The sequence below is a fragment of the Cyprinodon tularosa genome, unplaced genomic scaffold (genome assembly GCF_016077235.1).
Source record: "Cyprinodon tularosa strain WSP-4 unplaced genomic scaffold, ASM1607723v1 ctg175, whole genome shotgun sequence".
NCBI classification, from domain to species: Eukaryota; Metazoa; Chordata; class Actinopteri; order Cyprinodontiformes; family Cyprinodontidae; genus Cyprinodon; species Cyprinodon tularosa.
This window is the reverse complement of record NW_024038574.1, coordinates 678,712-705,463: the sequence shown is the minus strand read 5'-3', so window position 1 is coordinate 705,463 and position 26,752 is coordinate 678,712.

Sequence of the window (26,752 nt, the reverse complement as noted above, 5' to 3'; positions counted from 1 at the left end):
AACATCTAAAACAATACAGGATTGTGCATTGTGCGATTTTTTTAAATCATTACAGGCAGATACAGATCACACTGTACGACGGGTTTTTCTCCTACAGTGTGAGTTCACAGCTCACTATGTATGTTCTCACACTGTGCGACCAGACGCTCTGATGCGATCTACCTGCTCACACTGTACGTCTAAAAATCATGTCAAACTCAGCTCCACGGTGAGATGGAGATTCTTGGACTCGTCTGTCCGGACACCAAATGATTAGAAGAGTGATATGATTTGTGCAATTTTGTGCTGAAAGTCCTAAAAAGAAAAGGCAGCGAAGTATTTGGAGAAAGACATGGCTGAGCAAAGGCAGCTACTAGCCTGTAAATTTTACAGAAAGAACTCCAATTCCCCTCGCACCCCCATCATGATTCTGTGTTTTCATCTAAGAAGAAGAAGAATCCTTGTTTGTCTACTGAGCGGTTTGCCCACTAAAACCTTACAGCCGCTGACTGATCGGGAGATGGTTGTGCGAGGCGGATCGCCCCCCGTTACCCCCTGTACACTGCATAATGCCCGACGCATGATCAGGCCGAAAGCCAGCCCGATCGAAAAATTCTCGCACGACTGCAAAGTCAGCCTAAAAAGGAGAAAAAAATGTACAGTGTATGCCCTGCTTTAGCACTCACAGATACCACCTTTAATCCATCAATCCGACTCTGGTTTCCCTCTCCTGTCATCCTGGTTCCCCGTCCGTCCAGCCTCGGCGCGTTGTTTTTTGGTTTTGGACTCTGAGGGCGGCTGGTATCCGCCTTTTGGTGGGTTTATTTTTATGGTTTATCTTTAGTTTCCCTGTAATTTTGTGTCTTTGTAGTAGAGACTGACATTTTTTCGGGAATCCCACGGGATTCCCGTGGGATGGGAGTCAGTATTAGTAACGATCACGTGATTGGGACGTTACAGGAGTAAAACAATAACGGGAGCAGACGGGAGCGGGAGCAAACCGATAATAACTAAAAAACAAATAGGATTGATGCCAAAAAATAAAATAAAATAGAAAGAAAAAAAATCCAGTACTGGCGCGGCGCCGCCATTTTGTAGTTTTTTTCCTTTAAGCCTACACTATAATGTGAGTCAAAAAAACAACAAGAATGGGGCTCTTTTCGAAATCCTGGGCTGCATCCTCCAAGGACGCGGTCTACCTAGACTGGATCCTTCGAAGTCCTTGAAAATAAGGAGACCGGAAGAGTTTTGGCTGTAAATTCGAAAAGGTCTACCCTTCAGCGGGTTTTATCGCCGTAAGGTCTGTTGCTTAGCAACCGTGAAAGTTGACAAACAAAGCAGGAAAAGAATGAAAACCGAAGTTTCCAAAACTGTTTGTTTATTTATTTCTTTTTTATTATAAAGTGAACAAAGACTACATTAACAAGAATCCAGAGTGGAATAAAGGTTCCAACCGCCGAGAGCAGGAACAAATAAAATCAAATGTAATGATAGAAACCTTAGTCAGTTAAATAACCTGCAGCTGTCATTTTGCACATCTCTGATGTTGCTGCTATTTTCAAATATCCCTTACTGTAAAAATGTCCATAGCTGCATATTGGTTATTTATTCTCCAGTGTTATATTGTTAAAACACTTTACAGAATTGTATTATTTTTTTGTTTTTTTTTAACTCTTCCCTATTATGTTATTCTTATACATTTTTCTAAGGTCCACATTTGTGTGACCATTTTCAATAATCTTTCTGCTGCTGTAAATTTGCCCATTGAGGGACAGTAAAGGGATTTTCTATTCTATTTAATAAAAGGGGTAGAAATATATAAGTAAATCTAAACAATGTATGTATAAAAACATATCTGCAAAATCTCTAATATTAACAAGAAAAAAATCTTAGTTAAGCCTATTGTGCAAAACAGCAATAAAAAGATAAAAATCCTATCAGATTTATAGTTCCCACTCTGCAGATCTATTAGAATCTGTCCTTAAATTACAGCCAAACCCATTTACACAGTAACAGATAAAAACCTTTAGATAAACCAAACATTACCGCCACATATCTGACTCAATAACCATTAAAACAACTATTTTCATTCATTTCAGACAGAACTATTCACAGACTTGTATTATATTAAACTGAACTTCCAATTTTCACCACTGTTCGGCGCCAAGTAACCTTTCCTCTGATCACGGCTTGCTTGGTCTCGCAATGAATCCTGGGTAAACCAAGGATACCGAGGATACATCGGACCCGTCCTTCAAATCGGGCTAAAAGAAGGACACATTTTAAGGCCGCATAACGAGGAGTCTTGGAATCCGACCAGACCTCGGCGCCACGCTATGACGTAATCCTAGGTTTTCGAACAGAGCATGGGAGTGGTGCGGGAGCGGGAGTCATTTTGAATGGGAGTGGGAGTAGTTTCAACAGGAGTGGGACGGGACAGGATTTAGATTTCTACTCTGGCCCGGGTTCGGGACGGGACACAATTTTTTTCTGTGGGAGTGGGACGGGACAGGAGTGAAAATCCACTCCCGTGTCAGTCTCTACTTTGTAGTTGTTTCTGGCAGTGTTGTGTCTTTTTGTTACTCTCTGTTGCCCCTTGTGTCCGTTTCCTTTCCCCTTGGCTCCCTTCTAGTTAGTTCTATTCACACCTGCTCCATATCGGCTCTTTAGCCCATTCTTTGTACTGTTCCCCATATATACACCACCTCGTTGGTTCTGGTTGCTTGTTGCTTTGTTGTTACTTGGCTAACCATGTGTGTTTTCTCCTGATGTCTCCTTGCCTTTTGGTTTGATTCTTAGATTTTGTTTCTGTTACCTTTTGATTTTATTCAACCTCCAAAACTCATCTTTGCCTCCCTCATATCTGCATGTAGGTCCTCAACCAACCTCCACCCCGACGTTGACAGGATCAGGATAAAAGAAGCATAAAAGATAAAAGTGGCAAAACATCGGTCCTTGAGCACTGGAGTCACGTAGTTTTGAGCAAAGAGAAGCCAACCAGAGATTGGGATAAACTAGCCTCCACCACAGATAGGTGGGCGACTCATTACCAGTTAGAGGAAACATTTGATGCCACTTTTGGAGAAGTTATAAGGTTACAGTTTAATCTCTTTCACAGTTGGTTTGGAAAGTTGTTGTTTTTTCATCTAAACAGATCAAACTAATTTGAAAACTGTGACAGGTTATATTTTATATTCATATTAGATTGGATGATGCAAACTATTTGTTATTAGAAAAAAAAGCAATAGGTCTACAAAGGGTAAATACTTTTTCTAGGTACTCTACATTAGCTATGGAGGACAGGTTCAGTTTTTCTGTTGTGTTTCAGTGGTTAAGCGGTGATGAAAGACTCTTCGATACAATGACTGTAAAAGATTTGATACCTTTAGCTTTGATTTATTATCTACCATCCAGTGTAACTGTACCTGCATTTGAAAGGTACATATTGTTCACAGCCGACTATCGATTTTTCCTACAGTTTAATGGATGGTGTTGTTTAGCAGTGAGAAAGTGAACAATTTTGTCCCCAGTAGCGAGCTGTTTAACCATCCCAAATCTATATTTCATTAAAATTATGACACGTTGCACCCCTCGCCCCTCTCCTAACTCCTGTTCTATTGATCTCCATGAGCCTGGGCCTGTCAGGGAGCAATAAATCCTCTCACAATTGGTCTTTTTTAAAAAGTCACCTTTCATTATATATGTAATGAACCATTACTGTTACAGGCAGGAGCTCATCGTGCCATGAAGCTAAATAACAGAAAAAATGTAAAGAGCATTTTTATCCTTATAATTACGATGCACAGCAGATGGACAGTAAATACAAGTTAAGCAATCTTCCCTGCTGACATAATGTACGTGCTCAAGCAGAAGAAGGGAAGCAGAGGTATCCATCTCACTTAACTCTACATCGTATCCCAATGTTTTTTGCTTGCTGACAAGATAAAGAAGCTTACCTCATTTTCTCAAATTTTCACTACTTACAGACTTTGTTACTGGCATAAAAATACATATTAGCCTACATGGTTGTGTCATTTAAGAAAAGATTACCTTTATTGTCACAAACCACACACTGTTCACGTAGGGCAGGATTATTTCTGTGTCTCAGTCCTCTGGATTTTTCTCTCAAATAAACCAAAATGAACACGTTTGTGCAGCTCAACATGTTTGAATAATGAAAACCTGTTGGGCTCCCACCTGTTTGCTTCCGGAGGGGAATGGAGGGGAATGGCTGATGTATAGTGAGATTCCCTCTGTCAGTTGGGTAGGTGGGTGTTTCCGCTGGTGGGTGTTAACGTACAGCACACACAGAGAGATGGAGAGTGAGGATAACTCCAGCAGCAAAACAGCGTTTTCCTGATGGAAATAGCGGTGTTACGTCGAGCTGCGTTTCCCCATCACATACGGTTTCCCCTGCATCTCTGCACAGCGCAGGCGGCACGATTCACCGCGCAAGCGACAGGAAACGCGCATGCTCACTAAAGGCGCGTAACAGCCGCCCTGTGCTCGCGCCACAGGAGAACTATGGAGAGCGTGAAAGATCAAGTGATAGCCTATATGGAGGCTATCACTTGATGGATGGATGGATGAATGGATGGATGGATGGATGGATGAATGGATGGATGGATGGATGGATGGATGGATGGATGGATGGATGGATGGATGGAAGGATGGGTGGATGGATGGAAGGATGTTGCAGTATCTATAACAACCCAAACACACAGGATTTCAGAATTAAACATCCCAAGTTATTAATTTCATACATTCACCAGATCTGAACGCCCTGTTAAATAACTTCACACCCATGAGTAGAGGTAATGCAGCCTGATGATATTTACAACGCATCAGATAGCGTTCCCCCCTTGTTAAGCAGGGGGAACGCTATCTGATGGGGTTAATTGGTCCATCAGATAGCGTTAAAAATCAAAATATTACTAATAAAATCAAAATATTAACACCAAAAATTATGTTCAATTTTTGCAATTATACCGAATAAAGCTACTCTTAGGGTAAAATCAGGTAACTGAATTCCATACCATAGCCTGGAGAGGTAAAGGGAATTTTTTAAAGATCTGATTGTATTTACTCACATTACACTGAATTTGATACTTTTTTACAAAACTCCTGATGAAGTAACAGGTTACCTCTATTGTCCATGAAATGAGAAACAGCCCATATTTCATTTTTATACCATTTGTTCATAAATATGGATTTTTTTATTACTCAGAACGTATCTATTGTTCCATACAGGGGTGTGGTGTAAGGTTATGATTAAAGATTAATTTCCAATAGAGGAGAACCTGCTTATAAAAATCAGATAATTTAAGTGGTAATTTATTTATCTCAAAATCACATTGTAAAAGAAATTGGATCCCACCTATTTTTTGAACACTAAATTGGGTATATATGACCAAACTGAGAGATTATTAGATACTATATATTTCAACCATTTAAGTTTTAATACTGCATTCAGATCTCAAAATCTATGGCATTTCCCCCACCATCTTCATAAGTTTTAATCATATCATTTTTACTTATGTAATGATTTCTTTTCTTTCAAATAAAGTTAAAATTTAGTTTATTAATGGCTTTTATCATTTTTGTTTGACATCGGCAGTGTGTAAGCTGGGTAAATAAATCGAGAAAGACTCTCCATTTTCGTTTATAAAATCCTACCAAAAAGAGAGACGTCTCTCTGTAACCATTGATTAAGAATCAGTTTACAATTTTAAATATTGTTCAAAATGTTAATGTTATCGGAAGATGCTGTTTCTTGTAATGACAATTACCAAGTATTTCACATCCTTTTTAATATTAGCCGATCACAGCTAGTACGGCACCCCTGTCTGTTTGCCGCCGCCATGTTGCCTCTGGCCGAAATGAAGGCTGTTCGAAATCCTGGGCTGCATCCTCCAAGGACGCGGTCTACCTTGACTGGATCCTTCGAAGTCCATGAAAATAAGGAGCCCAGAAGAGTTTTGGCTGTGAATTCAAACAGGTCTACTTTTCGGCGGGTTTTACCGCCGTATGCTCTGTTGCTTAGCAACCGTGAACGTTGACACACAAAGCAGGAAAAGAATGAAAACCGAAGTTTTCTAAACTGTTTGTTTATTCATTTTTTTATTATTATAAAGTGAAGAAAGACTACACTCACAAGAATCCAGAGTGGAATAAAGGTTCCAACCACCGGGAGCAGGAACAAATAAAAGCAAATAGAAACCTTAGTCAGTTAAATAACATGCTGCTGTCATTCTGCACATCTCTGATGTTGCTGCTATTTTCAAATATCCATTACTGTAAAAATGTCCATAGCTGCATATTGGTTATTAATTCTCCAGTTTTATATTGTTAAAACACTTTACAGAATTGTATTTTTTATATTTTAACTCTTCCCTATCATGTTATTCTTATACATTTTTCTATAGGTCCACATTTGCATGACCATTTTCAATAATCATTCTGCTGCTGTAAATTTGCTCATTGTGGGACAATAAAGGGATTTTCTATTCTATAAAAGGGGTAGATATATATAAGTAAATCTAAACAATGTATGTATAAAAATATATCTGCAAAATCTTTAATATTCAACAACAACAAAAAATCATTAAAGGGACACTATGCAACATTTTTCAGTTAATTAATGTGTTCCATAACGCTATGGATGACTAAATGAGTCATTTTAGGTTGAACAAAGGTATTCTCGGCCGCCCTGGTGGTCTGTGGGGGAAATACTGCACTTGCAACTGCAGGAGCACCGACCCGCACCCACAGGCTCAGAAGTCTGGTAAAAGTCAGTCTTGCTTTACGGCGAGAACTGCTACACGCCCCCAGTTAAAAGCATTCTCGTTGCTAGCACAGTGGCAATCTTTGTGCAGTTATGCTACGTTCACGCAGCAAGGCAAAATCGCGTCTGCTGCTTCCTTTTTGCTGCTTGTACCAGTTAGTTCTGACGCGTGGCTGAAGCAGCTTTGCTGCTCTGGCTGTGTCTGAGGCGCGTTGGGCGGAGCTTCACTATCCTTTCTCTGCCTTGCAGCTATATTTGCTGTGATCAGTGGGAATAAAGTAGTTTTAATATGTGTTTAAGTGAGAAAATACACCTGAAAACGTCATCAGTGCAGTCAGTTCATTCAGATTATTATCCTGCCTTTAATATTTTTTCTGTCGGAGCCGCTCAGACCCCCACATACCAGCGGGGCGCCAACAGTATGGATCCCTTCATCAGCAGCGGTTCACCGTGGCAGCTGGTAGGTGTTTTTCATCTAAATAATCCAAACTGCATATTCTGCCGGCAGATTTCTGCATTTTAAGTTAATTTAGGCGTCAATAAACTGTTTAAGAGGAGAGATCATCAGCGCTGTGTCTCTCTCCCTGCGTTAAACGCACCCGACGCGCTGCTTCAGCTGCTCAGACGTGCTGCGCCTGGTGCTCAAAACGCGCCGCGGGACCTTTTGCTGCGCCTTGACGCGCGTCAACCATTGACTTTGCATGTAAACTCGCTGCTTCTGTCGCGCCAGCTACGTCCAGTGTGAACGCAGCGTCATTCGCTGCTAAGCTCAAAACAACCGCGCCTGGCTTGACGGAGAAACCAGTAGAACAGCTGTGCATATTTACGACAGTGCACTTTTACTTTCGCCCTCTGGAGGGAGCCTCACTGGAAAATCAACACCGGTTGCATAGTGTACCTTTAAGGATGTGATTCCTCTCCGACATTGATGAAGAATAGCTAAATAGATAACAGCCAGGAGATGGCTACCTTATTTTACCCAATATATTGTTAATTTTAACTATTCAGGTAACAAACCTTTCTGAAAAAAAACGAGATGGGTAAAAGAACTGGGTCACTGTATCAGATGCCTTCTCTCTTCTTTCTCCTTCCTTTCCGTTACTTTTTGAAAGCTAGACTTTGGGGTGCTGCATTTTTCAGCCGCAGAAGTTTTTACCACACTGCTGCTCATTTACACATTTTCTTGTTAATTTGTTTCTTTCGTTATCACAATGCAAAATGACGTGCAAGTGGCTTATAAGCCCCGGTACGAGCGAACTAGCCTCATGAGACCATCCTGATCTCACGAGCTTTCAAGGTTTCACTTGCAGATCAGTCTGGAGACTCTCCGTTAAAGAAAATTTGGAGCCGTTCACCAAACGAACGTCCAATCAGCGTTGGCTTTGAGGCGGGTTGAGGTGTGACGCAACGAGAAGCGCGACAGTTCAGTCTAAAGAACATGGCGGCTTCAGCCGATGAAACTAGCGTTAGCGTGGCTATCGAGCAAGTTTTATCGGAATTACAGAGTATTTCTTCACTGAAAGAAGAGCAAAACACTGCTCTGGAGGCTTTTCTCAGAGGAAAATATGTTTTTGCTCTCCTCCCGACTGGTTTTGGCAAGAGTAGTTTATTTGGCCCGTCTTTCACCATCATAGGCCAATCAGCTAACCAGTATTTTCGCCCCTTCCCAAAATTACTTCAACGGAAGGTTTCCAGATGGATATGCGGAGCAAATCCATCTGGCGGAATCAGGTTACGAGCAAACTGCTGCTGACAGACGGGGAGACCTGATCTGATGCAGGACCATTTATTGTAATTTCACGGGAGGGAAGGTGTCAATATTTTCATGCTTAGTTTGACTGTTTAGTGCTTAAAAATATGGGAGAGCATGAAGATTATTTTCACTTTAAATTTTTCTGACTCTAACTAGTCCCGCAGTTTTCAACCGATTTCAACAATTTTGGTATCAAAACGTTCAGCTCGTTCAGGAGAATTCTGCTTTGTCTTTTAGTAAAGATATTTTTTGTAGTTTTCGCGTTATTCAGCTTTTTCTGCGTTTTTTTGTCCCATTGAAATGCATGTAGAATTCTTAGATTTCAGCAAACTTCAACTAAAACTTCAGCTACTTTGCCCTTTAACTACTTCAGCATACTTTCAGCTAGAAACACCATTCAACTTTTAAAATGTTTCCATATCTTTCTGCTATTACTGTTTTACTCAGCTTTTCGCTAACTTTTACAGTTTTGCTTCAGTGAAGCTTCAAACTTTAAAAGAAAATTTAAAGATTTTCAGATTTATAATGGAAGTCTATGGACGGAATTCTTCAACTGTCAGAGTGCGTGCTCTAGCTTTTGAGCTGTTCTGGTTTTTCCAAACAAATTGTTCTCACTCACTCACTCATTTTTCACTCAGTTGAAATAAATTATACATCAAAACGTTGGGACTTTTGTCAGGATTCAGGAAATATAACCCTCATTTGTGTGGCATTTACGGTTTTCTGACAGTTTGGCCCAGACCATGAAGAAGTCCATACTTCCCCAATAGAAATCAATGAGAGATTTTCCAAAAATCCCAGACAAAATCCAAAAGGATACATATTTTGGTATCGCTCCAATTTATTAACTATTTGATGTACTAACATGAAACTTGGTATAGAACATCTTCAGAACCTTCTAGCACTCACATTGAAGGAATTTCTTCAATATCATTTATGGACTAGCTGTTTAGCTGACTTGTTCGGGCATAGGAAAACGCTGATTCTGAGAAAAATCCTCAAACTCAGAAAATGCTAATTTTTACATTGTCACCATGGCCAAATAGTTTTTATTAGAAACATGAAAGTTGGCACAGTGGAAGCCGAAGGATGGCTGACACCAACGGTGAAAGAATTTTTTGAATACCTTTTACAATTTTGGTTCACCACTCGTTTGTTCGCAGGGAAAGTTTTGCTTTTGAGAGTTCTGCTCTACCATTGAGCTGCATGTTATTTAATGAGACAAGCAGGATTTACAAACCTTTATATTTCTCCTTCCCATTAAGGTTGTGAATGAGCTACAGCCATGAAAGTTACCCCAATTGGAGACAAAGGATAGCTGTCGCTTAGACTTAAAGAATTTTTTAGATACCATTTACGGTTTGTCTTCAGCACTCATTTGTTCGGAGCTGATATTCCCATTCAAAAAAGCCTGAGGAAAGGAACGAAAGTGAAGTGCGTTTCTCTCTTTCACTGACAGGCTCGTTAAGCGTTGTCAAGGTAACCGAGCTTCAAAGGGATTTTACCTCTGCCACTTTAAACAGCACATTTTAATCTAATGGAGGGAGACAACACTGATTTAACATTTGGAAATGGATACAATATGACTACTGGCCATGACCCTTCCCTTCACACGCAACCCTTATAGACTTTCAAAATAAGACTCCGGGGACCCTTCAAAATAAATGAAATGATTCTACCCAATAAAATCTTCAGATGATTCAATTGTTTTCTGCAGTTTGAAGTTTCTGATGGCTTCCTATCACATTTTCATATGTTATGCAGTTAATTTCAGCTTTTTTCATTCAGCAAAAAACCATTCCCACTTTGCTGTTTCTCCGAAACAGCTTTTTCTAGTTTATTTTACTGTTGGATCTTCCTTTTATATTTGAAAAACATTGTGGGAAAAATCTATTCTTCATCTTCTGGCCCCCCCTCAGTTAAGGGCCTCCTAACTTTCCCCTCCCCGTATGGTGCCCCTGCCTCAGACTAGCGTATAACACTGAAGTGTCAACTTTACCCTTTTTTTTGAGTAGGTAAATGAGACGATTTGCCAATGGAATGAGTATTTTACTCTTAATTTAAGATATTTATATAAAATGCACTTAAAATAAGACAATGCAATTGCTTTTTCTTTTTTTAAATGTAAATTATCTTTTTCTATTGACAAAACCTCAGTTTTACCTTCCCAATTTGACAACAAATGCACTTATTTTAAGAAAAAATGACTTATCTAGATTTAGATTTTTTCCAGTGCCCCAGGAAGGGCTGAGCTAAATGCAAATTAAGAGTAACTGCAAAGGTTTTTATCACTGATGCTCTGATAAAATAAGGAAGCAAACCTTACCTGAATCATCTTTCCAAAATAACATGGATGCAAAAAGTGGAACAAAGTAGAATGTCTTGTACAAATTTGTTTAGAAACAATTTTTTCATTAATGATAACCACTGTTTTAATTATTCCACCTTTTTTATGGGCAACTGCTTAAACTCTGCCTTTTTAAAACATGTATATCTTTTAATCTGAGCTCTACAGTCTTAATGGGAACTTTTTTTTTCCAGTTTTAAGTGAATCTAATGACTAATACCCTTTTTCAAACCTTAACACTAAATTATACATATCATTTTACTATATATGCTCCTGAACTGGTCTTAGACCAGTAAAATAATTGCATACATTTGCATTAGCAATGTTCTAACTTAAGTTGGTTCTAAGTAAGATTCAAAATCAAAGTAGATTGGGAATGAGGCAATTTATAAAAAAACAACAAATTAACTCAAAAAGGCTGTTAATTAGCTGATCCAAAATTTAAGACCGCAGCCTTTAAAAGCCAAAAACTCTGCAAATGTTTGGTTCCTATTTAATTTCCTGTCAAGTAATTATAAAGTAACGATCTCCTGATGGTAAAGCAGAAAAGCTCACCTTCTTATAATGAATGTGGTAGAATTCTTGAGCTGCATAACCAAAGGCCTTTAATAATGTGCTGCTGAGGTTCAGTGTAGTTAGACAGTCATTTTGCATTTCTTAAAAGATCCACAGGGTTTTAGAAAAAAAAAAAAAATCAAATCCACTCCAGAGCTGAGCCGGAGAATACGAATGGCTGTCTGTCAAGACACTGGACGCTCCTCATCCCGCATTAGGCTAATACTGATGTTGATTCAGTCTTATATCACACAGTAAAGTGGCCGTTTGCAAACAAATGGCCGTTATCAGCGGCTTTCAGTCCCATAAAATGCCCTCAGGTTTTGCCAGAAGGCTCATTAGGTTGTTAGCATCAAGTGAATCCTAATCCTAACCCCAAAGTAATTCCTTTTCCCCCATGGAATTAATTAATCAATCTATGTGTAATCTGAAAATAATTTAAGTAGTTCTGCATGTGCTGTAAATATAACTAAATAAAAAATAAAATGATCCACATCTCGCTCATATTAAACAAACCAAAATAAAATAATCTCATGCCCTGTCAATGTAGAATCCTTTCTCTATAAATATTTATTTCGCTATGAAAAAGTGCCAATCATTAATAAGATCCTCATCAAATGCACGTGTAATGTTTGTTTTTAAAACCTAATGCGCAAAATGGACCTAGTAAATTATATATATAAATTATATATATATATATGTATATATATATATGTATATATATATATATATATATATATATATATATATATATATATATATATATATATATATATATATATGTATATATATATATATAAAAAAAAAAAAAACTGTCTCACCCCTCGTGGGGTGGTATGTGTCATCCTCAAGCTCGGGTCCTCTACCAGAGGCCTGGGAGTTTGAGGGTTCTGCGCAGTATTCCAGTAGTCTTCCATTTTGACCTTGGGAATTCCAGCCCATACTCATGGCAGATGTTCCTGTACACTATGACAGCTACCTGGTTGTGGCGTTCCATGTATGCACTTCCTGCCTGCATTTTATATATATATATATATATATATATATATATATATATATATATATATATATATATATATATATATATATATATTTTATTTTTATTTTTTCACTGAAGAAAACATGCTACTGATGGAGATAGCTCTGGGTAGAACGTTACTATGGTAACAGAAACAGAGGTTGAGGAAAATCTCTTGTGAACCTGCTTCATGAAACGGACCCCAGCTCTATAAACATCAGGTGGCACGTGAAAAGGAAGGGCTTCAAAAACAAAAATGTGTTTAAAGGTTACGTCTCCTTCAATGCCACAAATTACCCGATTGGACTTAAAGTAAAGTACCACCAATGACGAGACATTCAAAGGTACAAGAAAGTTTTATTCTCAGACTCACATGACAAGAAGATGCCACCTGGGATGTTTTCAAAGTGGCACAATGGAGGGGCGCCATTATGATCCATGTGCTTTACCCTTGAATGGAACAATTGAGCTCCAGGTTCCCGGTGCATCAAACAGCAGCTAGTTATGTGGAGATGTTGCAGTGGCCATTCCTCATGAGTGAGGGATCTTTATCTGTGTGGTGATAATAAATAAATTTTTATTGTCATTCCACTGTCACAAGTACAGAGCAACGAAATGATTTCTCTGTATTTAACCCATCCCCTTGGGGAGCAGTGGGCTGCCATTATGCAGCGCCCAGGGAGCAGTGTGGGTTTAAGGGTTTTGCTCAGGAAGCCAGGGTGGTAGTCTGTGGGAGTGGGGAATCAAACTCACAATCTCAGGATTTAAAGCCCTATGCCCTAACCACTAGGCTGCTACTCCCCTAATTGATTGAGTGAAGAATCAGACCAAAAAATATGTAACATATAAGGGTTGAAACATTTTGTTAATGATTTTAAAATTATTTGATATCAGCACTGGTCAATCTTCCGGTTACAAAATTGGACACTAACTTAGATTTATGTTAACTTGACTAGTTTAAACAAAATGGTGATATTGACATACAAGCAAATAAAGCATAAAAAAGAATATTTGAAGGCATGGATTATGGATTTTTTTCTAAATCTGGATTTTTTCCTAAAGTTGATGAGAGCCTGAACCTCTCATCAACTTCTGTTCTTGAAAGCACTCTTTTTACAGCTAGAGCCATACCTGGGCAGGGCTGATTATGGCACCATATAAGTGTCTTTTTACTGGAGGCCCGTGCTGGATCAGGGCCACAGCTGTCAGTATGAGTCTGAAGTGAGAAAGCCTTCGGACACCACATGCATTTTTAGACAATGCCCTGGTGGTAATTCTTCCTGCTGACTAGTTCGTGTGGTGTGCCTAGCTTAAAAAAACTCATGCGACTAGAAAAGAGACTGAGGGCTTATCTCTGGACTCTTTCTCTGCCTTATTTAGTTCAAATATAGTTTTGTTTCAGAGTCCCTCTTAGAGGGTGCTTATTTGGTTGATCACTTGTGGTATTAAAGAGCCAGAGGGAAGCTATGGTGTCTGACTGCCATAAGGTTGCTTTCACTTTAACTGACATATAAACAATAGATGCAACATTTTCAAAACTTTAAAGTCCATTAGAGTATTTGCAAGATAGTGTATAAAAAAATATGCTTTGTTGTTGAAAGCGCGCACATGCGCGTTCAGGACGCTACGGAAGCCAGCAGACCAAACCAGATGAAAGTGCGCATTCAGCGTCTGCTCTGCCGATAATGCAAGCGTAGAAGAAGAAATGTGCTGTTTACCTGTGCAAAGAAAGAAACAACGAAAGAGAAATGTCTGAGGACTTCAGTGTTGAGGAAGAGCATGAGTTCTTTGCCAAGCTGAATGCGCACTTTCATCTGGTTTGGTCTGCCGGCTTCCGTAGCGTCGTGAACGCGCATGTGCGCGCTTTCAGGAAATCCTATACACTACTGTTTATGCTCTAAAAACATTCTAAATGACTTCGTTTCGAGTAAATTCTGGATGCTACCCACTCAGGACATTTGGAATACATTGGACGAGCAGTATGGAGGAATATTGACACGTTTTTGTGGACTTTTATGGACCTTTCTGTCTCGGGCACAATAGACCTCCATTATTTGAATGTCAGCAGACAGCAAGAAGCCTCCCAGATCTCCAGATGCATTTGAGATATCAAAAAAGTACTCCAGAGTGTTGTTCAGCATGGGGGTGAGTAGAAAATGAAGGCTAATCATGTTTTGGGTGTACTATTCCTTTAATGATTTCAGTGTTAAAATTACTTTTCTTTTTTTTATGTTTGTCGCATTGTAGGAATTTTCACTACTTTCAATGAGGGCTAATACTTTGCAGATCTAGCCACAGACCTTGTTTGTTGAAGGGCTACACATAGCCTGAATAGCCGTTAAAAAACTTTGTTTTGTTTGAGAAGAAATGTTTCCATATGCTGCACATTTCTCATCAGGCACAAACCAACTGTCATCTTCTAGAGCAATGTTCAATGGCGTGATCAAGGACATATTGACACACTCTGATTGCCAAACACCTGAGTCAACACAAACCAAAAGACAGGTGCGCTTTTTGATGGCCAAGGTTATCATGACTGACATACTTCTGGAGGCTCTTTAGGGTTTCTGGATGATAAATATCCTACGATGTCAGTTCATAGACTCCAGGCCCAAGAGAGAACCTTACAATGCCTTTGCCTCTACCTGAACCTTGGCTTTGATTACAGGGAAGAGCAGGTGTGATTTAAGTGACAGCAACTGGACGGCTTCCTGTGCATAAATGCATTTTGATTCTGGGCAAACATTGCCCTCCTTTGGCCCTCATTATGCAAATTAGAGATTGTATTGTAGGGAAGGGTACTTCTGGAGGGTGATAGAGATCTGTTTGCAGGAGGATTTTGTGCAGCCTGGCAGTCATATGCTGTTGATTAATGGACTAATGGACAGGCAGCAGGGTAGGGTGAAGTAATTTCATACCAATCACTATTCATTACTTAATGAGAGATGATGACTTGGGGCTCTCTCCAGCTCAAATGGCAGCAAAAGGCAAAGTTGATGAATCATAATAAAGGAATCATACTATTATTTGCCTCTTTAAATTCATCGGGCCCTATCGAACATAATTAAGAGGCACAGAGGAGAGAGATAGAGGGCTTTTTTTCTCAGAAAAAAAACAACATAATTTATAATAAAATAATGGGGGTTTGTTTGCGGCAGTCCATCACAGTAGTTGTAGAGCTTACTTTTTGACCCACAGCTTTATCAAAACAAAGAACACCTAAATTTCTCTCACGAGATGCTTTTCACTTACTTGTTAAATAAATTAACCACAAAATCATCAGTTTGATGGTTTTACTTAATTACATTAAGCTAATTCTCTGGTTTGTGCAATTGGTTATGAAAGGACTACAATCCACAAATAATTATACAAAGGGACATTTATTATTCAACCTTAAAAACAAATTAGAAGAGAAGCTGATACATTGTACTCCAAAACATTTTGTGTTGCATACGGAGCTTTGCAAAGTCCACACAACATTTTAGAGGGAGGGAGCTAGTTAAAAGTTAGCTCTTGTATCGCTGCTTCTTTCTGCTGTCAGGATCCCAGTTTTTTGTGTTCATCTGTTTGTCTTGTCTTTTGTGTTTCTCCTTTCCATCACCAGGAGGCGCCTGGCTCCGGTTCGCCTCCTCACACACCTGCAAGCTGTTGCCTCATCACCGGACTACTGTTAAGCTGCTGGTTGCCACTACTTCAACGCCAGAGTGTTTGCCAGTTTGGGGTACTCTAGCCAAGCCTTGTTTTATTCTGAGTCTAATCTGAGTTTTGCTTTTTTGAGTTTTTGTCCTCTAGCCAAGCTGAGATCACATTGAGTGTAACTGAGCGCTTGTTTCTCCCTAAGTCTCAACTTTGTTTGTTCTTTGCCTTTCGGCAGGAAGCCTTCCAGCAAACTGGACCTTTTCGGACCGCCTTCTCCCAAGTGGGATCAACTGAGTCTTACACTGAGCGACGGATTCCAAACAGGAGGTTTGGATCCAGCCCCCTTTGAGCAGTGATGGGACTAACGGCGTTCAAAGTAACGGCGTTACTAACGCCGTTACCTTGTTTGAGTAACGAGTAATCTAACTAATTACTTTGACTGTAACTATAACGCAGTTACCATTGCAGACACCCCGTTACTGCACGTTACTCAGGTCGCACAATGAACCTTTTTTCATGATAGGACTCGTGCGCGCCTTGTCATGAGAGAGGGGAGGATGAGAATGGCTGATGTATAGTGAGATTCCGTCTGTCAGTTGGGTAGGTGGGTGTTTCTGCTGGCGGGTGTTAACGTACAGCACACACAGAGAGATGGAGAGTGAGGAGGACTCCAGCAGCAAAACAGCGTTTCCAGATGGAAATACCGGTGTTACGTCGAGCTGCATTTTCCCATCAGATACGGTTTCACCTGCATCTCCGCACAGCGCAGGCGGCACGATTCATCGCGCAAGTGACAGGAAACGCGCATGCTCGCTAAAGGCGAGCAACAGCCGCCCTGTGCTCGCGCCACAGGAGAACTATGGAGAGCGTGAACGATCAAATGATAGCCTATATGGAGAAAGAGAGAAATCTGGATGGATGGATAGAGGGATGGATGGATGGATGGATGGATGGATGGATACTCTGCCTTTTCAACCTACTGTATTTTTTATTTTAAACATTATTTGATGGCCTTTGTGGCAGGGATGGAGATCCATATTTTATGTCACACACAGAGTATACATCTAGATAGATAGATAGATAGATGTTGCAGTATCTATGACAACCCAAACACACAGGATTTCAGAATTAGACATCCCCAGTTATTAATTTCACCAGATGTCATTTACGTTGAGTTGCAATAAATGCTAAACTCTCTGCAGGTTCTTGTCTTTGTCGTTCGCTCTATTCAGCTGGCTTTGGAAACACACGGCGAGAAGGTGGGGCCGGGTGGTGAGGGTTACGGGGGCGAGAAACGCAAAAGTAACGCAATAGTTACTTTTACTAGTAACTAGTTACTTTTATTGTGGAGTAACTCAGTTAGTAATTCAGTTACTTTTTGGGAGAAGTAACTAGTAACTATAACTAATTACTTTTTCAAAGTAATGTGCCCAACACTGCCTTTGAGCACGCTGAGATCACTCTCTGAGTAAGGAAGTCATCTTCACCACGACCCGTTCACGTACCACAGGAAAACTGAGTTGCAACCAGCGGCTGCATCATTCCACTCTGTCCAAGTTCTGGGTAAACCCTGTTCCGCCCTCCACCGAATCAAACAAACCCTGGAAGACCAACACACAGACTGGAGTCTACGTGTCTCCTCTTCTCTGGAAACGTGAGTGGCAACAAATCCTCTCCTTCAAGATAAACAACTCTAATTCCCCACTGAGCCTGAACCTAACAGTCTGTCTTCCCCTCATCTTTCAGTTGTCTGGCCGAGCAGAGTTCGGAGGAACTTTGCACCGAACTCTAAATATCTTTTAATAAAACCCGTTCAAACTGTGTCTCTCTGTTTGGCTTCACTGCATGTGGGTCCGAGCTTTAGATAAAATCATGACATCTGCATGTCTGCTTCTGTCTCCTTGAACCCCAGTCGGCCTCGGAAGATGGCCGCTCACACTGAGCCTGGGTCTGCTGGTGGTTTCTTCCTGTTAAAAGGGAGTTTTTCCTCTCTACTGTCACTACAAGTATGGTTGGTGTGAGGGATTGCCTTCAAGTCAATGAGCTGAAGCAATCAATTGGTTTTCCTTAGATAGAAAACTTTGAATCAATTTGACCGTATGATGTGGTGAACTGTAAAGTCCTTTGAGATTACATGTGTAGTGAATTTGCGCTATAGAAATAAACTGAATTCAATTTTAATAAGGTACCGTAGTTAAATGTTACAGACTGATCTTTTAACTATATGATCAATAATAACATGAATGCTTCCCAATATTTTTTTTTATAATAATACATAACATTTACAAATACACAGCACAAAGTCTGTGTTCTGAAGGGGGGTTTCTCTTTTTGACCTGTTACAAGCCTCCTTAACCTGAAGAAGGAGGCGATGCATGAATGGAAGAATGTCTTCAAAAATACTGTAGCTAAGCCTTTAAATTTTACTTCACCATAACCAGTGAGGTAATGGGTAGACTGTTGGATTGAGAGACAATGAGTGAGATGTCTAGAAGTTCTCCCAAGGTTTCAGTCACTCCTCGGGACTGATATCTTTGTTTTGCAACAACAAGATATGGGACAGAGAGTCGCTCGTCTTTATTTATGCTTTCAACATTAATCTGCAAATATTTAGTTTAGCGTGTGCAGGTAAATATCTAATCATCGAAGTCTAATTCAAAGTTAATTAGCAGATTAGTAGCTGAAGGTCATCCTCTGAAGAGTTCACCCGCCTTACCGTCTCATTAACAAGGAAGAGGAGCAACGGGGACCCATCAATTCTAAACATGTAGCCTCCCAAGATGGTACAGTTAATTGGCAAGTTGATTAAATTTTAGAATTGAATTGAAAAGCTGGCTATTCACCCTTCTCATTTAGCAAAGACACAGTTTTCTATGTCCAGACTGCAAGAGAGAAGTCCATTAATAAAAATGTATAAGATTCTGGGCTAATTTTTAAAGCTGGTGAGCCATTTAATCACTGGCAGATGTGGAAGAAGGGTAAAAACTGAAAACGGTTGAACACTTAAAAATCCCATCTCATCCTCTAACAGGAGGTTGGTCTAGAAAACTGTTGTATTCCATGTTGGTGAGGAATGCCGTACTGAGCAATCAAACTGAAATACTGGGTCAAATGTAGATGTTTAAACATGAGGTCTCAGTTTGTCTCCATGCAGGCATCCAGCCAGTTTCCAGCATGAAGTCAGGAGGAGGAGGAATCTTTCATGAATGCAAAAGGAGGACAGAAATTATAGTAACATACCACCGCATTGGCCTGTAGAGCCCAGGCACCATTCTACCCCTGTGCTAACCCTGGCAGAGCTGAGCGACTTCCTGAAATGTTTTGCTTTTTTTTTCTGCATTTGGTATGAGCTCACATCATGCATTCTCACATGGAACCAGTATACCAGCCTGCTGAGACCGCTCCCAGTTTCATTATCCATAGCCGCATGAGACAGCATGGAGTCAGAGAAGAGGAAAGCATGCCGAGGAGGATAAAAGCGAAAACTCTGTTAGGTGCCTCATTGATGGGCAGGTGATGAAAGCATTACTGAGTGTTTATGAAAACTACAATGCATGAACCAAAAACAAAGGCCAGGCAGGGATGACCCTGCTTTCATGTTGGACTCTCTTACTAATAAATTTTTATGGTCAGCAGGTAGAACGATAATGAAAGCAGTCATTTTGTTTGTTAGAGACAACTTTTAAAAGACTCTGAAACATGGTTTGGATGCTCAGAGATGCATTTTTTACTTTTGACGACTTTAAGAAGTTAAAGTCCCTACGACTTTAGCAGTCGTAGGGAATCGGCCGTTCCAACCGTTGCATTTCGGAGTTCTCCCGAGTGGTGCACTATTTTACACGAGGGAATAAAGTGAATGTGATTGGTCGTTTATTGAGGGGCGGGATTGTTGTGGCAGAAGGTTCACTGGCAAGATTGGTTGTGACCGGTTTCTCTGAAACATCTTGCTAACCAGTTAGCAACTTAATGCTAGTAGGTTCTCAATGGGAAATTCCATTGGGACCAAGTAGCACTAAATTGGTGACTTAGAAAAGACACTGTCAAGGAACGCTATGGATAGCGGAAACATGCAAGAGGAGGAGAGTTTTGTGTCAGAGGTCATGGATGATTCTCCTCCGTCATATATTTTTTATTTAGAGGAGGAAAGCGGGAAGAAATTGTTGTAGAAGAGGACGCCAGGGCGGCAGAAGCTTATAGCTTTATCCTAGACTGTGATCTTCAGAGAATCCAAATAAGGGGCATTACATCGCATGTGCAATAACTTTTTTACATGTGCAATAAGTGCACGTATTTGCGGGTAATTTACTGTGCAAATATTTAATTCCAGCCCATTGAAATAAAGCCACTTTGGATATTATTCTCCCACTAAATTACAGTTATTAGCAGTGTTGTGCCTGAACGAGTTCATTGAACGAAAGTTCAATGAACTCGTTCATATTTTTGGCGAACGTGAACTGAACGTACTGTATTACTGCCTGATGAACGTTATTGTGAACTCGTTCATTCTGGTGTCTGTGAACGGCACGCTCTCTCAGTTCAACTTCGTTCAATAGGTTGCCAGATTTCTATAGAGCCCTCCAGGCGAAACCCCGGCTAAATCACACCGTAAACAAGCCTTAATACGTAGCGGGAAAAACACCCAATCTGGCAACACCAGCTACCGGCGTCGTGGCCTACAGCCGCGTGCGTCATCAAAACAAAATGCAGCGTGGAAGCCACAGCAGCATGGAGGCGACCGTGGAGGCGACAAAGCAGCAGTTTGATCACTTAAAGCAGTTTTATGAGCAGGTGGTCGGTGAGGACGATGGCAACAATCTTACATTTCTCTGCAAACTTTGCCCGCCGGCTTTCAGTAAAAAAATCCGCACTTCAGTAACCTTAAATTCCTACCTCAGCCTGGTCCCTCAGTATCTGTTAGTAAAATGTTCTTAAGGGTTTTACTATTCATGTAACTTGTTTGTTAAACCTGTCTGGTATAATTTTCCAGGATTCCTTTTTAGTATGTACTGAAATGGAATTTCAAATTGAAAAAATTATTAAAATTACAAAAAAACATTTGCACCTTAAAGACTACTTTCCTGTTTTTCTTTTAATAATTCCTCATAAAAAAGACCATTCAAGTAGCACATTTTTCCTGATGTTTTTGAGAATATACTGTAGGGGTGAAAGCTGCAGCTGCTACTAGTGTGAAGTGAATGGACAGCAACAAAGCATTAAAGCAACAATGGGGAAATGCTGTCCCCTCAATGCTAATGTAAACCCTGGTTGGATAAGGATTCAAAACTGGATATGAAGATGAAATCTGACGCACAGTTTCAGAGTTACAACTGATAAAATAATTGCTGTCTGTGGTTCTACAGTAGGCTATGGTGTAATTGAGCAATATATGAAAAAAAAAAAACTATGAACTAGTTCATTTTTGGAACTGTGAACTTAGTTCAAAATTTTGAATTATGAACTATGAACTGAGCTAGTTCATTTTAAAATGTGTGAACTGAACTTTGAACTAGTTCACGTAGAAAGAGAACTTTCACAACTCTGGTTATTAGCAGTTATTATATAGTAGCTTCAGATTGTGCCTCCTACCTCCCTATAGGCTCAGTAGATTGGTATCACAGAATGAGTCCTAAATCTAAGGTCAGGGAATTAATAGATATATTTATGTGTAATCTGAACATAGTTTTAGTAGTTCTCCATATTTTGTATGTAAATTGACCTGCATGTTATTGATGTAGAAAAATAAAAACAAAAATCTCATAACCAGTCAACTGAGATGCTTTAAAACACCAAATTAAATGTGTATGACTAAAACATGTATTTTTTTTTTTTAAGTAGGTGTATCATAATTTAATTATATTAGAAAATACATAAAGTAGATAAAATGCAAATAAAATGTACCGATCTAGACGCGGCCAAAGCTGCTGTTATCAATGATAAGCTGAATGCAATCAGAAATGAGAGGCTTAGTCTGAAGCCATTTTATGGGACTGATAACTGCTAATAACAATCATTTAATCCCGGAGATTCAAAAAAAATTATAACAGATGAGTTCCCTGTGTTTGTGAAATCCATGTTTTCTTTGTTGACTCATTCAGTTCAGTTTATTTATATAGCACCAATTCACCACACGTCATCTCAAGGCACTTTAAAGAGACAATTCAACCAGATCATACAGTCAAACAGAGTGAATCTTTTTTATCTAAGGAAAACCAGCTGACTGCATCGACTCGTTGCCTCGAAAGCAATACCTCACAGCAATTATGCTGTAATTGTAGCAACAGTGGAGAGGAAAACTCTCTTTGAACAAGAGAAAACTTTCAGCAAAACCAGACTCAGTGTGAGCGAACATCTGCCGAGGCCAGGGGTGGACTGGGACAAAAAAATCAGCCCTGGCATTTTGGACTAGACTGGCCCACCACATTTTTGTTTTTGGTGTACTGAATGTGTATACCAACTGTGCAATACCTTGAGGCCAGGTTAATGGAAATTAGTGAGAGTGGACACTTACAATACTTCCAAAATCTTAATTTATTAACACTGTAAAATGTAAACTCCACCACAGCAAACATTTTTAGAAAAAAAACATTTCAGGAAGTCGCTCAGCTCTGCCAGGGTTAGCACAGGGGTAGAATGGTGCCTGGGCTCTACAGGCCAATGCGGTGGTATGTTACTATAATTTCTGTCCTCCTTTTGCATTGATGAAAGATTCCTCCTCCTCCTGACTTCATGCTGGAAACTGTCTGGAAGCCTGCATGGAGACAAACCGAGACCTCATGTTTAAACATCTACATTTGACCCGGTATTTCAGTTTGATTGCTCAGTATGGCATTCCTCACCAGTCTACATGTGTTTTGTGGATCTGGAGAAGGCATTTGACCGTATCCCTCGGGGGTCCTGTGGCGGGTACTCCGGGAATATGGAGTACCGGGCCCTTTAATAGGGGCTGTTAGGTCTCTGTATGACTGGTGTCAAAGCCTGGTCCACATTGCCAGCAGTAAGTCAGACTCGTTTCCGGTAACCATCTGTTATTCGCAGATGATGTGGTTCTGTTGGCTTCATCAGGGCATGATCTACAGCTCTCAGCGGAGCGGTTCGCAGCCGAGTCTGAAGCAGCCAGGATGAGGATCAGTGCCTCCAAATCCAAGACCATGGTCTTGAGCCGGAAAAGGGTAGACTGCCTTCTCCAGGTTCGGGTGGATGTCCTGCCCCTAGTGGAGGAGTTTAAGTATCTTTAAAGCGGGCGCTGTACCGGTCTCGTGATGAAGAGAGAGCTGAGCCAAAAAGCAAAGCTCTCGATTTACCGGTTGATCTACGTTCCTACCATCATCTATGGTCATGAGCTTTGGGTCATGACTGAAAGAACGAGATCCCGGATACAAGCGGCTGGAATGAGTGTTCTCCATAGTGTGTCTGGGTTCTCCCTTAGAGATAGCGTGATCGAGCCCAGTCATCCGGGGAGGACTCAGAGTAGAGCCGCTGCTCCTCCACATCGAGAGGAGCCAGTTGAGGTGGCTCGGGCATCTAATTAGGATGCATCTTGGAAGTCTCCCTGGTGAGGTGTTCCAGGCATGTCCCACTGGGAGGAGGCCCAGGGGGAGACCCAGGACCCGCTGGAGGGACTATGTTTCTCGGCTGGCTTGGCTTGATTCCCCCGGAGGAGCTGGCCCAAGTGGCTGAGGCTCCCTACTGAAGCTGCTACCCCCGCGACCCGACCCCAGATAAGCGGAAGAAGATGGATGGATGGATGGATGGACTGTAGATACTGTATATATCCCATGCACCCTTTTGACGCTTAACTTTCTGCTCCTGAATGCAGACAAAGCAAAAGATATAGACTTTGAACCAGAATCTTTGAAAAAGAAGCTGATTATTCAGTCACTTCATTTAGATGGGATTAAAGATTGATCTTAGATAATAAAGCAATAAATCTTTGTGTTATTTTTGATCGGGACCTGACATTTAAATCCCATTTCAAAGAGGTTAGTAGAAATTCCTTTTTTCATCTAAGGAATATTGCAAAAATTAGAAACATCCTGTCCAGCGATGATGCAGAGAAACTAGTCCATGCATTTGTTACTTTAAGGCTGGACCATTATATTTCTTACTATCAGGAAGTCCACAAACTGTAGTTAAGCATTCAGCTGATCCAAAATGCTGCAGCCAGAGTTCTGATGAAAATTAAAAAGAGAGATCATATCTCTCCTATCCTGGCTTCTCTTCATGGCTTCCTTTTAAATCAGGAATATAATTTAACATCCTCCTTCTCACATATAAAGCCTTAAATGGCCAAGCTCCATCTTATATCAGAGATCTGATTGTTCCTTATGTTCCTAACAGAGCACTTCGCTCTCAATCTGCAGGTTTACTAGTGGTTCCTAGAATTTCTAAAAGTAGAATGGGAGGCAGATCTTTTAGTTATCAGGCTCCTCTCCTGTGGAACCAACTACCAGTTTTAGTCCATGAGGCAGACATCCTGTCTACTTTTAAGGCTAGGCTTAAAACTTTCCTTTTTGATTAAGCTTATAGTTAGAGTGGCTCAGGTTATCCTGAGCTATCTCTATAGTTATGCTGCTATAGGCTTAGACTGCTGGAGGACATAGGGATCCCCATTTCATCATTCTGCTTCATTCTACTTCTATTCTCCCACCCTGCAGAATCTGTTAGTTCAATCTCTAACATTCTACATTCTGCTTTTTCTCATAGTATCTTTGCCTCGTCTGTTCCTGTTTGGCTGTTACTTAATCCTGGAGAGAAATATAATTTTTGCTGCTGCCATCAACACCTTTGTTTATAGATATTGGAGATTGGTCTGTTTTTCAGTGACTGGCTGGATTTGCTCTCTTTATCCTTAGACGTGGGAGTTGGCTCGGAGCTCATCTGCCTGGCTGTGTGTTTCCTGGACGGGGCCGCCTTTTACAGCTGCTTTATGTATCTCTGCTTCTGTCTCCTTGAACCTCGGCAGATGGCCGCTACAAGCATGCTTAGTGTGAGGGATTGCCTTTGAGTCAATGTCGATGCAATCAGTGGTTTTCCTTAGATAGAAAACTTTCAATCAATTTGACTGTACGATCTGGTGAACGGTAAAGTGCCTTGAGATGACATGTGTTGTGAATCGGCGCTATAGAAATAAACCTAATTGAAATTAAACGGAATTTTTCGACCATTGGCACCATTTTCTTCTCTTTTTTTATTTTAGCTGATGTAAAGAGTAAATTTCTCCACCGTGAGATCAATAAAGTCAATCAATCAATCAATGACAGCCTCCATGATTATTGTTTTCTTGTAGCTGGTAAGGTTCAGTATAGCTTGTTTTTAAACATGTCATAACTTTTATGTACCAATGTGTTGTATTTGGTTTAATTGCATACAGATTATTTTGTTTTCCCCAACATTGATTTGGGTTTCAGTAGATTAACACAAAGCACATTATATATACTTATACTTGTTTAATTAAAATGTTGTTTTCTTTTTCTTACCAACATTCTGCAGTATTGAAATATAAAAATGTGTATACACTGTGACAAAATTGTATGAAATTCCCATTTATCTTAACTTTTTTTTATAACGGTTGAAAAGAAAAAAGATTTTCATTTTGTCTTAATTGAGTTTTTTTTTTTGTTCTCTTTAAATCCTTTGAAATAACGTGTTTACATTTCAGCATACAGATTGTTAATCATTTTATTACCATTTCAGTTCCTTCTAACTTTGACAATTTTAATATTCCAGATACATCCGCTTAAGAGCTGTGGAATTTAATCATATTATTTGATATAAAAAAAAATACAAACCCCACCACTTAATTTTTTTATGCTTAGATATATCATAAGATACACCGACATTGTTGGAAAGATAATTCCTGCATTTTCCAGGTATCATTGTTTATCTGCTGTAGGCTTGCAGGGTCCAGCTCTCAGGCTGGCTGTGGGTATTATTACTTGTTTCCAATCAGCCTAGATAGTTCAAAATAGATTTTGAGGGACAGTTTAGTTTGGGAACAAAGTCCAACAAAGTCCAGACTTGAAAATATTGCTCAAAGACTTTTACATTTTGTAGCTCAGTAGATCCTTCCAGGATGTGAAGGTCCGAGAGATCCAGTTAGCAGGACAACTTCCTGCCAAGAGGCAAAGACAAAACAAAGTTAAACTCAGGTTGACAAAAACTCAGCTTAACTCTTCAAACTCAGCTTGGCTAGAGTACCCTAAACTGGCAAACACTCTGGCGTCGAAGTGGCAGTCAGCAGCTTAAGAACACTCGTTTAACGAGGAAACCATCAGCAGGTGTGTGAGGAGGCAGACCAGAACCAGGCGCCTCCTGGTGGATGAAGGGAGACAAACACAGAAACACAAAACAGGAGTCCTGACAGTAACGTGATACGATCTAAAAATAAGTGGTGTGCTAAGTTTAACATATATAGCAATAATACATATTAAATGTATTATACTATTATTTAGAAGTGCATGACTCCTTTAAATCTTAAATTGGTGTATTCATGTATTCTTAGAAAGTAAACAATGTTTAATGATGGTGGAATTCAACAAACTATGAAAGGGTCTGAATAAGAGAATATGTTTGTTAAGAATTACAGAATAAAGACAAATATATCTGAGCACCATAGCACAACATCAATACAGCCCCTAGCCCTACTTTTCATAACAAAGGGTCAAAATGGCCGTTCCC